The following is a 14,930-nucleotide window of genomic DNA, read 5'->3' on the forward strand; positions in this document are numbered from 1 at the left end:
TCGTATGGTCTAACTTTTATAACAAATAAAATATAAAAAAACCGGGCAAGTGCGAGTCGGACTCGCGCACGAAGGGTTCCGTACCATAATGCAAAAAAAAAAACAAAAAAAAGCATAAAGAAAACGGTCACCCATCCAAGTACTGACCCCTCCCGACGTTGCTTAACTTTGGTCAAAAATCACGTTTGTTGTATGGGAGCCCCATTTAAATCTTTATTTTATTCTGTTTTTAGTATTTGTACAACAATTAGCGGACAACTATAGCGGCAACAGAAATACATCATCTGTGAAAATTTCAACTGTCTAGCTATCACTGTTCGTGAGATACAGCCTGGTGACAGACGGACGGACGGACGGACGGACGGACGGACAGCGAAGTCTTAGTAATAGGGTCCCGTTTTACCCTTTGGGTACGGAACCCTAAAAAGTCAAACGAAGGGAAAAGTCAAGCTATTACAGCCTGGCAAAAAAGAGTAGAAATTAATAAGTGGCAACACTGTAGTGTCGTCCCGTTCTCTTATATTAATTGATTTGGAAGGGACGACACTACAGTGTTGCGACTTTTTAATTTCTACTCTTTTTTGCCAGGCTGTACGTTATCATACCCACTCTAATTACCTACAATCCTGCATCAGTTTCTGTTTAGCCCTATGGTTGACTGGTAGAGAATGACTTAAGGCGTTAAATCCGCCATTTTGTTACTCTTTTTTATAAATTTATGTAATTAACTTTAAATAAATAAATATTGCTGGACCAAACTAGCTACAGACTTGGTCCCACAAGATGGATCTCGGGGCCGAAGGAAGACCAAAATCCATGGCGGGACGACCTTGACAGATTTTGTAAAGAGTGGTGTGAGCGATAGGACCAAATGGCGGGAAAGAGGGGAGACCATTGCCCAGCAGTGGGACACTCCTATAGGCTAATATAAAAAATAAATATTACGAAACAAAGTCCGCCATGCACTCTCAATAAAATTTTATACAATTGTATAAGAGCACGTGTATCTGAAACTCGTTTTCAAATACAGCTGTTTTATTTCAACCTTTAATGTAGAAATTCCCGCACGTAAGGATGGAGCCACTGGCCATCTGTTGCCGCGATATAGCACCGGCATTACGGCGGGAGAGGGCACAGCCTAACCGGGATAGATATTTCACTAAAAGCAGAGGGCCTACCGCGAACTACGTTCGAAGTGTTTCCTCGCTGTCGCACTTGTAGATTCGTACATAAGTGTGACGGAGGCAACACGTCGAACGTGGTTCGCAGTAGGCTCTATTATTACGCATACGGATAAACTCAATACGGATAATTGCGGGTGGCCTTCACATTGAGGCCTGTTTACACATTGAGTGGCTACCTGCGTTTAGTGGCAAATGTAAACACTAAGGGCCCGGCCACATGTCAGCGGTGCGTCGCCGCCGCCGCCGCGCGGCGCGGCACCGCAGAATTCTGCGGTGCCGCAAAACGCTCTGCGGCAACGCACGCCGCACCGCAAAATTTAGCGGTGCCGCCCGGCGGCGCCGCAAGGCGGTGCGCGGCGACGCGCGCGGTGCCGCAAAACGGTGCGCGGCGCCGCGCGCGGTGCCGCCGAGCGGCGTGCGCGCCGCGTTGCATAGTAAAGAATACAATTCGACTAAGGTCGCCTCCAGAAACTCGCGAACTAAATTGACAAATAAAATGATACCAGGAATAGCAAATAAAAAATAGCACGGGTATATGTCGATAAATGATATCGATAAGTAGGTAGACTAGGTAGGTAAGTTATTGCAATTACTACCCAAGTCATAATTATAAAGGGGTCACAACCGATTTCGATTTATATGAATGTGACGAGAAAAGTGGTTGATTCAATTGCAAGATTGTGATGTGACGTTACCGATCAAATCAGGAGGTGCGGATGCGAAACTGACAAATCTATCCTAGAGCCGGACCAAGAAAAGTCTGCAGCGGATTTGACAGCCCATGCAGTGTAAGTGTTATTTATACGTCATAATTTCATAAAATTTTGACGTTTAAAATAACACGTGCACTGCGTGGGTTATCAAATCCGCTGCAGACTTTTCTTGGTCTGACTCTATGCAGGTTTGGGGGCAAGTTGTTTATTTCAAGAGCTCAGTTGTCGCCATAAATTTAAATTTGGTGATTAAATTTTATACATGTGGCCAGTAGATGACACAAATTAAATGAGAAATTAATCACATTGTACGAAATATTTCCCCGTCAGGGCTGGCCTTGTTTTGTATTTTGTGCCAAAATCACTGTTTCTATGTTATCACCTAACTTGTTATTCTAGCTGTAAGTTTTCCTAACAAATGTAACAAAATAAACAAATATCTATTTAATTACAATATGTTTATCCAATATCCTTGTCTCTAATACTATTAAATTGCACAATTTTCGAAATACCAAGTAACAGTTGTAAAATATCTTAAATAAGCAGAACACGTGTACCTAAAGGGATCCATGTCTGGTAGTCGAATTGTATTCTTTACTATGCAACGCGGCGCGCACGCCGCTCGGCGGCACCGCGCGCGGCGCCGCGCACCGTTTTGCGGCACCGCGCGCGTCGCCGCGCACCGCCTTGCGGCGCCGCCGGGCGGCACCGCTAAATATTGCGGTGCGGCGTGCGTTGCCGCAGAGCGGTTTGCGGCACCGCAGATTTCTGCGGTGCCGCGCCGCACGGCGGCGGCGGCGACGCACCGCTGACATGTGGCCGGGCCCTAATCAATGTGTAAATAGCCCCATGGCCATACTTACCTACAGCCACACTTACCCATATTTAACTTACCGCAAATCTTTGGGGACAGTCTTCGGGTTAAAGATATTTTATTTGTCTCAAAAGAAAGATTACATAATCTTACACATCAACCTATCCCCAAACTAAGCAAAGCTTGTATTATGGATACTAGAGTACCTGCTCAAATCATTGAAACTATTCATAAAATGCATTCAAGGAAATGCTAAAAAATACTAATTCTCAAGTTTGTTTACCCGAAATGGCACGATCATTTTCAGCAGGCATCAAACATCAAACATCATCAACATTTATTCAGCATATAGGCCACAAGGGCACTTTTACACGTCAATATTGAATTTACATACAAGCAAAAAGAATAACATCAACAATTTTATAAAATAAAACTAACAATTCAATCTAACGTATTACAATTACTAAGATATGTATATTATATGGTCTCTTAATGTCGAATACGAAAGTTGAAAATTTCCAAGCGGAGGACAGAAGAATAAATAAAGAAAATGCAAGGCTGTCCTCTCACCCTGTGACCACAGTAGCTGACCAAGCCATGACAGCGCAGAAAGCATTTTTACCGCACAGTATCGGTTTTCCAGAGTACATTTTTTATTAAGCCTGAGTGGGTTTAGACAGATGGTTGTGTAGAACTATTCCATTCAGCGAATTTAAATTATAAAGTTAGTTAAATATTTTTTTGTGAAATAAAGCACTTCGTTATGCGAATTTTAAAAGCTGGCTTTTTTCTATGATTGAGTATTTGAAGAGTCGCGGTTTGTTTCGCCAAAATAGTTTTTGTCAAGTGTTTTAATTTGTAGGTATTTGTTGTATACTCGTAACATAAAGCTTTCACGTTTTGAACACATAAAACGAAATCGTATCGGATCTATAGCGAATTTATAATGTTACCTATTTCCGAAATTACAACGCAGGTTACCCAGGTAATTTGCGATATTTATTTTATTTATTTAAACTTTATTGCACAAAATATATACAACAATGTACAAATGGCAGACTTAATGCCAAATGGCATTCTCTACCAGTCAACCATAGGGCCAAACAGAGATACACTCGATATACTCGATATGAAGTTTTATTATGTTTTAATCGTTGTATTTATTTGCTGGTTTTGTTTGTATTTGTTAAAAACGTTGATGTTAATAATAGAAGTTGATGTTTTCCATTTTTTGATTAAAAAATTTTAAGATTTTTACTTGTATTTGTTCACATTTTGAATTACATTGCACTTGTGGTACTGAATAGTTTCTCTCCGTAAATCTTATTGTAAAGAGTCGATGTTTGAACCTGCGAGCACCCGTTTTAAAGTCGAACCTTACCACCAGGTTGCCATTATTCTTTATTGAAAACTTTTTTTGGACGTTTCATTGTCTATGCCTTTTAGTAGAAATATTGTATACCTATCTACATTTGAAATTTGAAATATGTAGTATTATTTTGGTATTCTCACCCCCGCATAGTCTGTATTCTCATGTGAATATATAATTAAGTTTAAGTATGTCTGGAGATCATAACCCTAAAATAGTGTGGGACCGCAGATTACCTTTAGCAGATTGTGCATTATGAACTTATTACGTAATTTAACTTTACGACCTCTTCTCGAAAAATAAATATGTTTAATTTAGTAGTTTTTGTAAACAATGCCTTTGGTTGCCGCTTAGCGTGTTCAAAAGCGCAAATTTGAACTGAGTCTTACGAGAGTAAATACTGTTAAAAACCGGGTACCTATTTACAATATTTTTAACAGCCTCAGATTTCAATAGTACCTACTCCACCCGTGACCTACTCGTATTTATAATGTAAATGACCATTTTAGTTTGAAATCATATAACTTATGCAGTTGCAGTTTTAGTGTGTTGCATGTGCAGTCAGCGTATCAGACAATGTCACAAAAGTACATATTTGTACCATTCTCATATCAACTGAAATAAACTGAAATAAATGACATATACAAGTGACCAAGGCCTCTAGTGCACCAGGCTGGAATCGAACCAGGGTCCTCTGCTCTGCTGTTATTGCGGCAGGTGCCTGTGCCATTCGGCCACCGGGTCACAGCGGCATAGGTCGAATATTATATCTTAATGAAAAAAGACATAGTTATGTCTAGTAATATATATGTACTTAAAACAATTTATTACGAGTAAACTGTTGCAGATACTTTTGGACGCGAACTGTCGAAATATTATCTCTATTTAGTAAAGTATACTAGAGCGTTTCTTTAATTTTTTGGCATTTTTATATATTGTGACCTTTTTTGCCACTTTTGTGTTTTCTAGTTAGGATCGCGCACTTTTGGCGCGTGATTTAATACGCTACCTACTTATCCACGCCGTCTAGTGTGTGTGGTCTGTATGTCGAATAAAAGACAACCTTCAATAACTGGGGGGCAGACGAAACTGGCAATTAGTATTCCGTGTAAGATGTCTTGGCGTGCGGTCAGATGAAAGAGAAATTCATTAAGCTCAGTCACGGGAGAGTTAAGGCCACAGACATGTATGTGAGTAGATCACGCAACGCCTAACTTTGAAGTAGATATATATTTTAGAAGTTACTAATCTGTCATATTTGTAATTTAGGTACTAATATTCATGTTGTAGTTTGTAACCTCATTTATGCAGACAAATGTTAAGTTTTCTATTTCTATTTTTGATTTATTCTTAGTTTGCCTTGTTACCTTTCTTCGAATAAAACACTCATGTCATGAACATCTCTTTTTAACTTTACTTTTACAAATACCTAATTTTTACAATAATTCAAACATAAATTGATATGATAATATGTAAAAGGATTGATTACTGTGCTATTTGGTATTTTTAAGTAGTTATTCGTCTGACTCAGCCATATTCAACGTTTTGCCACAAAGACGGCTCTGCCTTGCAAGTTCAGTATGACTCTCTAGATTACAATTAAAAACCTATAATTAAAAAAATCTTAATTGTTAAATTATTGTTTAAAGTTTATAAATGAAACATATTTTTAATTATAAATGATACAAAATAAACTCCATCTAGTGTGCAAGTAAAATGTATATCACATAAAAGACAACCTTCAATAACGGGGGGCTTATAACTTTTTATACGACATCGCTTCGTTTTCATAAAAAATGGGTATCGTCTTGGGTCGTCCCATTCGTTTTTCGTCAAGTTCTTAAATTAGTCCTATTCTGCTTTCGTCACTCATGCTACATTCGTCACAATCGTCAGTGGCTTTCAATGTAGCATGAGTGACGAAAGCAGAATAGGACTAATTTAAGAACTTGACGAAAAACGAATGGGACGACCCAAGACGATACCGGGATTCGCACGGCGTCTATTTATATGTCTGAGGTATGCGCAATAATGTTTTATGAACCATATATTATTAAGTTACCAGGCCGTTTCTGTAATACACGAATAGGATCACGAACTCAGAAAACACGGTATGAAAACTTTTTATTATGATTGTTAATTCTTAGAAGCTCAAAAATATAATTGCTATTTTTACTTCGTAGATGTAAACCAAGCCGTAGGCTATACTATAAGTATTAAGTATGTAAGTATTCTTTTTTCCCTGGTCGCCCTAGGTACTAGAGACGAAGTGCAAAAAGACCTTTTCTCAAAAATGGACGGCAAGGTCGACTTTGCCGTCTAAAAAATAGGTCGCGAAGCGGGTAGTTTATGGTCACTCAAAAATTTAAAAGTTAAAAACACAAAAGCGAGACTGCAATCGCTTTTGGGACTGCAATGTTGCATACAAATTCCATTATTTGTAGAGTTCCAAATTTTTTCAAATTTGATATGGCCATATTAAATGAAGGCACAGGCCCATTAAACAGCCAAACAGATGATTAGTACCGCGACTGTTTAGTTGTCTCAAATAGGTTGGCGTATTTTCGGCAGAAAAATACACTTCTATTTTTTTATTAAAAAATAAAAAGGCGGCAAGGGCTTTTTTCTGTGAAAATATATACGTAAGAACGTTGGTTTTGTAAAATATTTCTATGATATTTATATTTCTTGCACCATTTTTGAGAAAAGCACTATATATGACTCGGCTGGAAGGCTACTTGCTGGCTTCGGATTCAATTAAACGGACTCCCAAGGTCGTCCGTTTAAAACGAATCCTCAGCCTGCAAGTAGCTACTTCCGAGCCTCGACAATAATGTACTATAGCGAACTCGGCGCCGTCGACTGGACAGAAACGGCTTTGGACAGAGTAGCATGGCGGTCTTTGGTGTCGAGGGCCAAGATCTACTTTGGGTCGTTGCGCTACAGCAGTAAGTATTATTTTTTAACTGACGAAAAAAAACAAAATCAGCCGATGTGAAATTTATAAGCAGGTAGGTATGTACCTTACACTACCTATGAAAATCTGTAAACTTCTTTTTCTTAACGAATAAAAATTTAAAAGCCAACTGCGTGGGTTTGATTCACAATTTGATTCATTAGTTCACGATAAATCATCCTATGGCCTCACACTGAGCTACCTCCTCTTAAAATAATTAAAGCCTATTTTCGTCTAAAAATCCTCCTTTCATGCAAAGGTGTCTTTAAGTTAATTAATTACGTAATATTTCGCATTTGATGGCGCTTAAAGCATTTATATAGATAATTAACTTAATTGCCAACGCCTTAAGTGGAGTGACTACACTTAGAGCTCTTCAAAGAAAATGGCTGACTACACGGAGAGCTAGCCCCGTGAAAGTAGCAAAATTATAAATGTGTTCATTCATAGTATCCATTAAATTTTGTAGTTCGTTGTCATCATCATCATAGGCCTTTCAGTCTATTGCAGACTATACAGTGTCAGGCAGGGCGACAACGTTTTTCATGGCTGTAAAAGCCAATACGGGAGCGGCAACCACGACCGCAAAACTGGCAAGTGTAGTGTGCCCGTGGCGAACAGATGTCGGGCTGATGACGCTTGGCTCGCTTACTTGCTTACTTGCTTGCTAGTTCGCTGTAGGTACCTACGCGAAAATTAGAGAAACGAAACCTCACAGCTAGTTTGGATATACTGGATCCAGGCATCTAGCCGCTGTTAATCGGTGGAGATCAGAGAATCCTTTCAGTGGGGTGGAGGCCTCTTGAATGATAAATAAATATTAGGTACAGGATATTATTACACAAATTAACTAAGCCCGATGACATAGTAGAGGTAGCAGGAAAAGACTGGATGTACAATGCTAAACACAGATATTTATGGAAGGAATGGGATTAGACCTTTACCTAAACAGGATCCATACCTCAAGAAAAGAGGAAAATCAACAAAAAACAACAACAGCATGAAAATATATTTTGACCGAATCTAAAAAAAAATAACCTAAATAATTTGTAAGAGTTATGGAAATAAAGAGGCAATAATAACTAAGCCCCACAGTAAGCTCAATAAAGCTGAAATGTCAAGAATGTGTAAAAAGGCCCCAAACTGAAGGCCATCTATATTTATGTATGTATGTATGTCACTTTATTGCACATAAACAGGTTTACATAAAACGGACAAAAACAAAACAAAAATAAAAATGTTATGTACAAATGTTATGTAGGTACACTTATCCTGCAGCCACAATTATTACCCAACTTAAATAGCAAACTGTCAAGTTTCGTTGCTCTCATTACCATGTACCATTTTTCGGGGCTAGCTCTTAGCCTAAAAGTATTTAGTTACCTTCACAAAAGAGAAATTACGCGAAAAATGCTTTTTGCACGTTGTAAGAGAATCTAAGTTGATAGTTACAAAGGGAAATCGAGAGGTGTCCGAAGCTCACTATTTTATAACGAAACTTTCTTTTTTACTAGTTTTACAACTTACTTAGTCATTTCTTTTCTTTTTTATGTTGTAAAAAAACCGTTACTAAACGAGTAGGTAGTATATGTGACATTCTCTTCTTGGTTTAAATAATGAATTCTTAAATGAACCTACGTACTTGGCTATTTTTGACATAAATTTACTGTTTATTTGTTAAGTACATACACTCAGCTGTGGGTATGCACTTTTGCAATCGCTGTGCATTATTGTGATGTTTCATAATTTATATTTATAAAAATCGTGTAAAAGTATTCTTGTGTACCGATTAATAAACAATTGATTCAGGCGCGGATCCAGCCCTCAAAAAAGGTTGTGGTCACAGCCACTCCAAAATCGGCCAAGTGCGAGTCGAGGGTACCTGATGATTCCCCGACCAATAAATTCGCAGAGGGATCGCAAGCGATTTATTTCAGTCTATACACACTTAGCGCCACTTGCACCATCCCACTAACCCGGAGTTAACCCGTTAAACCGTTAACCCAGTGTCAAATTGTACTGGTAATCATGGTAACTCCAGGTTTAACCGGTTAACCCCGGGTTAGTGTGATGATGCAAGTGATGGCGCTTAGATAGATAACTACGCTAAAAAACTCCTTCGGCTGTAAATTAAAAGCTGGCAATAAGCTGGAAAAAATAGCCCCTGTTAGTAAATAATCTATATTTTTGCAAATAATTAGGGCTCTGTATTTAGCTGGGGTGCCTACCCTAATGATTCTCCGACCAATTTTTAGCAGATTGTCTATTCGCGTTGTAACGTTGTAACGTTTCGCCAAAAATGGTTTCGTAGAGTCAACTAAAATTAATACGATTTTTCATTTTCATTTTCATTTTTCATTTTCAAATTATTCGTAGATGTAACTTTTGTTCGACTAACTTTTGGTATTTGGTAGACTCTTCACTCACATATAATTCAGTTCGCTTCTGTGTAAATTAGCAGACCAATCATTAGAAGAATTTCATTTGGTAGAGTAATATTTTCATCAAGCAACCTTCAATCGAGTAACGTTTTATAACTTTTTTAAAGTTTTTGTCTAGTGGAACTCGATCACACTACATATAAGTACTGTGGACGGTTTTACCTCCTGTAGACACTGCCGGTATTTAAAGAACTACTAACGATCGTGAACTTAAAAAAATGCATTTTCTTTTATTCAAAATTTGATCCTCTACAAGTTTAGTTCATTTATGCCCTAAAGTTGAAAATAAACGAGATGGTGAAAAGGTTTTGAATTTGTCGCTTTATTCAAATTTAATTTCCTAAACATCGATCCTAGAAGAAAAATCGTGAGGACCGAACTTGTAGAGAATCAAATTTCCTACAATTTTTGTCGTCGCGGTTTTACTGTAAAATCAAAAATGGCTAAGTTATTCAAGAAAAACCGTTTTTCGAATATACGCAGGAGCTTGATTCCCCAGTAACACCCCCCCCCCCCCCCCGAGGGGCCTACGAAAAAAAATCCAAGAACTGATTATTCACGGGTCAAAATCTATAATGACTGAACTATATGTACAGAGATTATTTGCTCTAAAAAAAAATGTTAATAACTTGTATATAATTAAAGTGTTATTTTATTAATAACGAAATTTTTATCCTCGTAATATAAATGTTTTTTTGTGAATTCGGTAAAAGATACACGCGTGTAAATAATCACAAAATAAGCTTTAAGGTTTCATTGTTGTTTTCTACAGTTTTCGCATTTCACCAGATGTTTAATTGATAACTAAATAGCATGGTTATAAAAAAGGAGGCAGTAGTGTAGCTACCTATGGATGGACACCCTGAATAACGAAAAATCTAGCTTTATTCGTCTAAAGTTTTGCGTACTAAACGATGATTCCGAGGTCTTTGTAGACCCTGGAGACATTATCAAGTCCAAAATATTTACTGAAAAGTTGTACCAAGAATATTGTCGATAAATAGGTACGAACCCTGCCTAATATCATACAAAAATATCAATTTTAACATTTATTTTATATATCTGGTTCCTATTTAGCTAACATGATAAAACTAGTCTGCAATAATAGACTATTTAATAATTGTTCAAAAGAAATAAATAAGTTTTTGACATTGTCAATAGTTTATGATTTATGAACAAAATAAGGCCAAAATCTGGAAAATGTCCACATGTAGAGCACTTGCCCCTACACTTAAGTAGTCGGAATTTTACCAAAAATGGCCGCATGCCACTTTTGGTAAAATTCCGACTACTTAAGTGTTTTTATTTTTTTGTAAGGTCTATGGAGCCCTGACCATACCCATATAGACCTGCGCTCTAAAACTCCTATGATAGTCAATTAAAAGCTGGAATTGTTTTAAGAAATTGTACAAATAATTCTGAATGTTTAAATTTAAGACTCCATAAGTTAACAATTTAAAAAATTGCTGTTTATTCTGTAAGTATCACTAATAATTTGAGTTGTCAGCTGATATAAATACAGCAAGGAGTTCTATTTCACTAAGTACCTAGGTACTGTGTTTCGGCCAATGGTTAATTTACTCGGGCAATTTTGACGTTCATCAAACGATAATTCTACGAAAAGAAATCTGCGTATCGATCACCTGACTACTCTGCGTACTTATACCTAATGAAATTCTGCCAAAGTGTCTGCGATCCAAAAATCGGCATATTTCTAGTCGGGGAATCAATAGGGCACCCTATTAGGGTTGTGGGCATGCCCACCGTGCCCACAACGGTGGATCCGCGCCTGAATTGATTTGGATTTCAAAGCCAAATACCTACATATTATTATTATACCAAATACGACTAGGTAAGGTACAGTCAACAACAGAGCTATGAATACAGGCAAAGTGTCAAAAATATGTATACTTGCAGTACTTTATTGCCTGTACATTAAGGTCGTGTATACATATTTTTGGCACTTTGCCTGTATTCACAGCTCTGTTGTTGACTGTACGTAGCTTATAAAAGGTTAAATAAGAGTAATTTCAATTAATACCACACATTTTGAGAACCAGTGGTAAAAAAATAAAAAATGAATCTCAACATATTTTTACGGTCTAAATTTATACTACGAAGTACGAAGAAACTACGAATCGTAGTTGATTATTCGTAATCAATAATTCGTAATTATTGAGTAGAAAAAGATACAACCCAGTGCGGAATTACGTTTCGACGTAATTCCGCACTGGGTTGTATCTTTTTCTACTCAATAACATAATCTCCTAATCTCCGAACTTGTTGACTAGCAACAGCAAGAAAAGGGTTAATACCCGGGAACTTAGTTCTGCTTATCTTAAAACAGTACGGCCGTAGGGAACTTTCGGTCGCTACCATTGTGTTCTTAGAAGTTCAAGTTCTGGAAGTGTTTCGTTGGTTTTGTTATTTGTTCTCTGAAGGATAAAGCGTGTTAAGTACACAAGGCCCAATTCAAATTTATACCCCTTAAAACCTATAGAAACTATCAAACCTGCAGCCGACTTTCGACTTTGTACCAGTAGACATAGAGACCAGCGGCCCTTGGTGCAATGACGCAAAAAAAAAAAGTTAGGTCAACACTTTCGAGAAAAAAGCGGCGACGTCAGGTCCGGCGCATATTTAGTTCAACATATTTCGCTGGCTGTTCAAAGAGGCTACACCAGCGCGTGCTAGGCACATTTACCCGGGTACCTAACTATCGACCCTAGTCTGTAAATTTCTATAATATTACTTTTTATATTTATTATATAAATAAATAATAAGTTTAAGTTATTTTTATAACATTGTGATAGAAACTATGCCGGTCAGCAAATTTAAAATACCAGACTCCATGTGAATGGAATCGGTGTCTATCTTGTCGCGTAATACCTAATTGATTGTCTTAATGTAATGTTACGCATAAAACTCTTTTTGCATAGCGTATTTTTTAATTAAAAACTAGTGACCAGTCCCGGCTTCGCATGGGTTAACAAATTATACACCTAAACCATTCTCAAGAATCAGTCTCTTGATACGCGAAAATCGCATGAAAATCCGTTCAGTAGTTTTTGAGTTCATCGCGAACAAACATACAAACAGACGCGGCGGGGGACTTTGTTTTATAAGATGTAGTGATGATGTAGTATTACGATAGCACCACTGTATATTAGTGCAGGTTAATACCAGCCAACGTAATACCTTTTAAATACCTACTCACAGAATAAATAATAGTACTACGTACAGAAGACTCACTCTCTAACAAAACGCGTCTGTTACGATCAGCACAGATATGGCCGCTAGGTGGCGACAGCTTATGGCTTTCCCCAAAATTGAGGCCGAATGGATGTACTTTTAGTTACCTGTAGCAAAGCGTCGAAATCGCGGAGTGAGACACGCCTGACCTACTGAAGAAATCTTGATCCCAAGCCCATACTACTAAAGTTCACAAATTCCTATCAGTCCAATAGTAAACTCACAAACCTTATCTCACTGTATGCTTCAGTTTATTGGCATAGTTTCTTGGCGCACGCTGCCGTTTTTTCCTGTATCTAAACGTTAACACAAAGTTTTGACAGGCATTTGTTTTTTATTTGGCTTCAGCACATAAGTTGGGGTCGATGTTTTGATTTACCTCCGATTCCATTATGGGCGTTGTTTTAAAAATAGTACCTTTTGTGTATAAGAACTAAAAGGTTTTTTTTTAAGAAAATATGTTTTGTTTTAGTCAAATTATTATAGTTTTCAGTTTTAATGACATGACGTGATCAATGATCATGTAAAATACGTGCAAGTAAGAATACTATTCCTTAAAATTCTTTGTCAACGTATTTTTGGGCCAACTTTGTATTTATTATGATAATTGGCCAACAATACCGATCCTATTTGTGTTGTATTTTACCGAAAGATACCACTACACGTTCGCAACATGGTACCCGGTCTCGATATGCATGAAACCACCTATATCCGGGTACATCCTGATATCCGTTATCGTACCCCACTCAATTATCGTACCGGAAGCAATCCCCAAACCCGAGGGGCTTCGTAATGGTGTTGAAGTTTTACCTATGAAAAAACTTAGCACTTATGTCTGAAGTTTGTGGCTCTATAATACCTACATTATATGCATATAGTTTAGTGATAGGAAATAGAAAAAAACTAGGACTATAAAACGAATTAACGAAACAAAGCAAGGAAGCCATGAGACAAATTATACACAGAACCAGAACCAAGGGTCAACTTAAAATTCCTAAATCTATAGATGAAGAGGTACTTACTGTAGAGATATGCAGCAATTACAGGCCGTTTTGGATGGCAGATCTATATGAAGACGATGAATGAGTTACACTGTTATAGACAGCAGAAAATATAATGTTGTTGAATAAATCTGCATTTGTAATGGACGGAACATTTAAATGTTGTCCTACACCTTTCCAGCAAATTAAATCTATTCACGGTCAGGTAGGCAACTTGGTGGAATGTCATCGATCCCAGTGCGCCCTCACGAACGGCAAAGAGGATGAAACGCAGGAGTGGGTTTAGTGGGTAGGGCCAAATTCTCCCCCTCTCGCCAGAAGAGGGGTACGGAGCGGTGAGTCCCACACACCGTGCATAAACGCATTCCCACTCCAAAAAAAATGATCGTGCCTTTAGTTTTCGGACTGTTGTCACACAAAACTGGACTTTTGTTATAAAAATGTTATGACTGCCTTATTATTCAGCTGGCTAACTGGTTATCCAACAAGCAGCCAAATATGGGATTAACTTTTCTCCACCGTTCAGTATCACGGACTTTGAGATCGTAGCTATCAATGCAATCAAAAAATATTCCCAGAAAGCCAACATAAAGGACCAGATCGCAAGGGATGACGGCAAGCGCCCCGACGGGGATGTCGTTGGGGATCAAGGTGGATGGGCCGCGCGCTGGTGTGGGACGCCACCTGCGCAGATATACGTACGTTGGCGGCGTCCTACATTTCAGCCACCAGCAAACAGGACGGGGCCGTGCGGCTAACTTCCGAGAACGCTTCAAGGCAAATAAATATAGTTGTCTCGGCGCACAAACCTCATTGACATCATCAATGACACCTCATGTTATGATTTTAATGTCATGTTGTCATGTCAGGTCATGTCATGTCATGTCATGTCATGTTGTCATGTCATATTGTCATGTCATAAACAAATAATTTGTGAATACATATTAAATTGTAATAAGCACATTACATTACTTTTACTGTGTGAATAACTATGGCGCCCTACGACCATTTAAAGGTGGAAGAACTGAAAAAGCTGCTCCGGAAACTGCTTGATTCAAAGACATAAATGCGAGCACAGATTTACCGCCAATCAAAATGGCTAATATAGAAAACTTTTTAAATAGGTTATTTCTAGACGACTAGTTGCTACGTAAGTAACATACGTTGTGGAGTATTGCTGTCATATTTAGGCGGGAACAC

The 14,930-nt window shown here is 38.0% G+C and overlaps 1 long non-coding RNA gene across 1 annotated transcript in view; it reads right to left on the minus strand.

Annotated features, from left to right (window-relative positions):
- The window catches only part of LOC134670691 (uncharacterized), a 101,153-nt gene that overhangs the window by 85,854 nt on the left and 369 nt on the right, over window positions 1-14,930 (minus strand). The window lies entirely within an intron of this gene.

This window comes from Cydia fagiglandana, chromosome 14, assembly GCF_963556715.1.
Source record: "Cydia fagiglandana chromosome 14, ilCydFagi1.1, whole genome shotgun sequence".
In the NCBI taxonomy this organism is placed as follows: domain Eukaryota; kingdom Metazoa; phylum Arthropoda; class Insecta; order Lepidoptera; family Tortricidae; genus Cydia; species Cydia fagiglandana.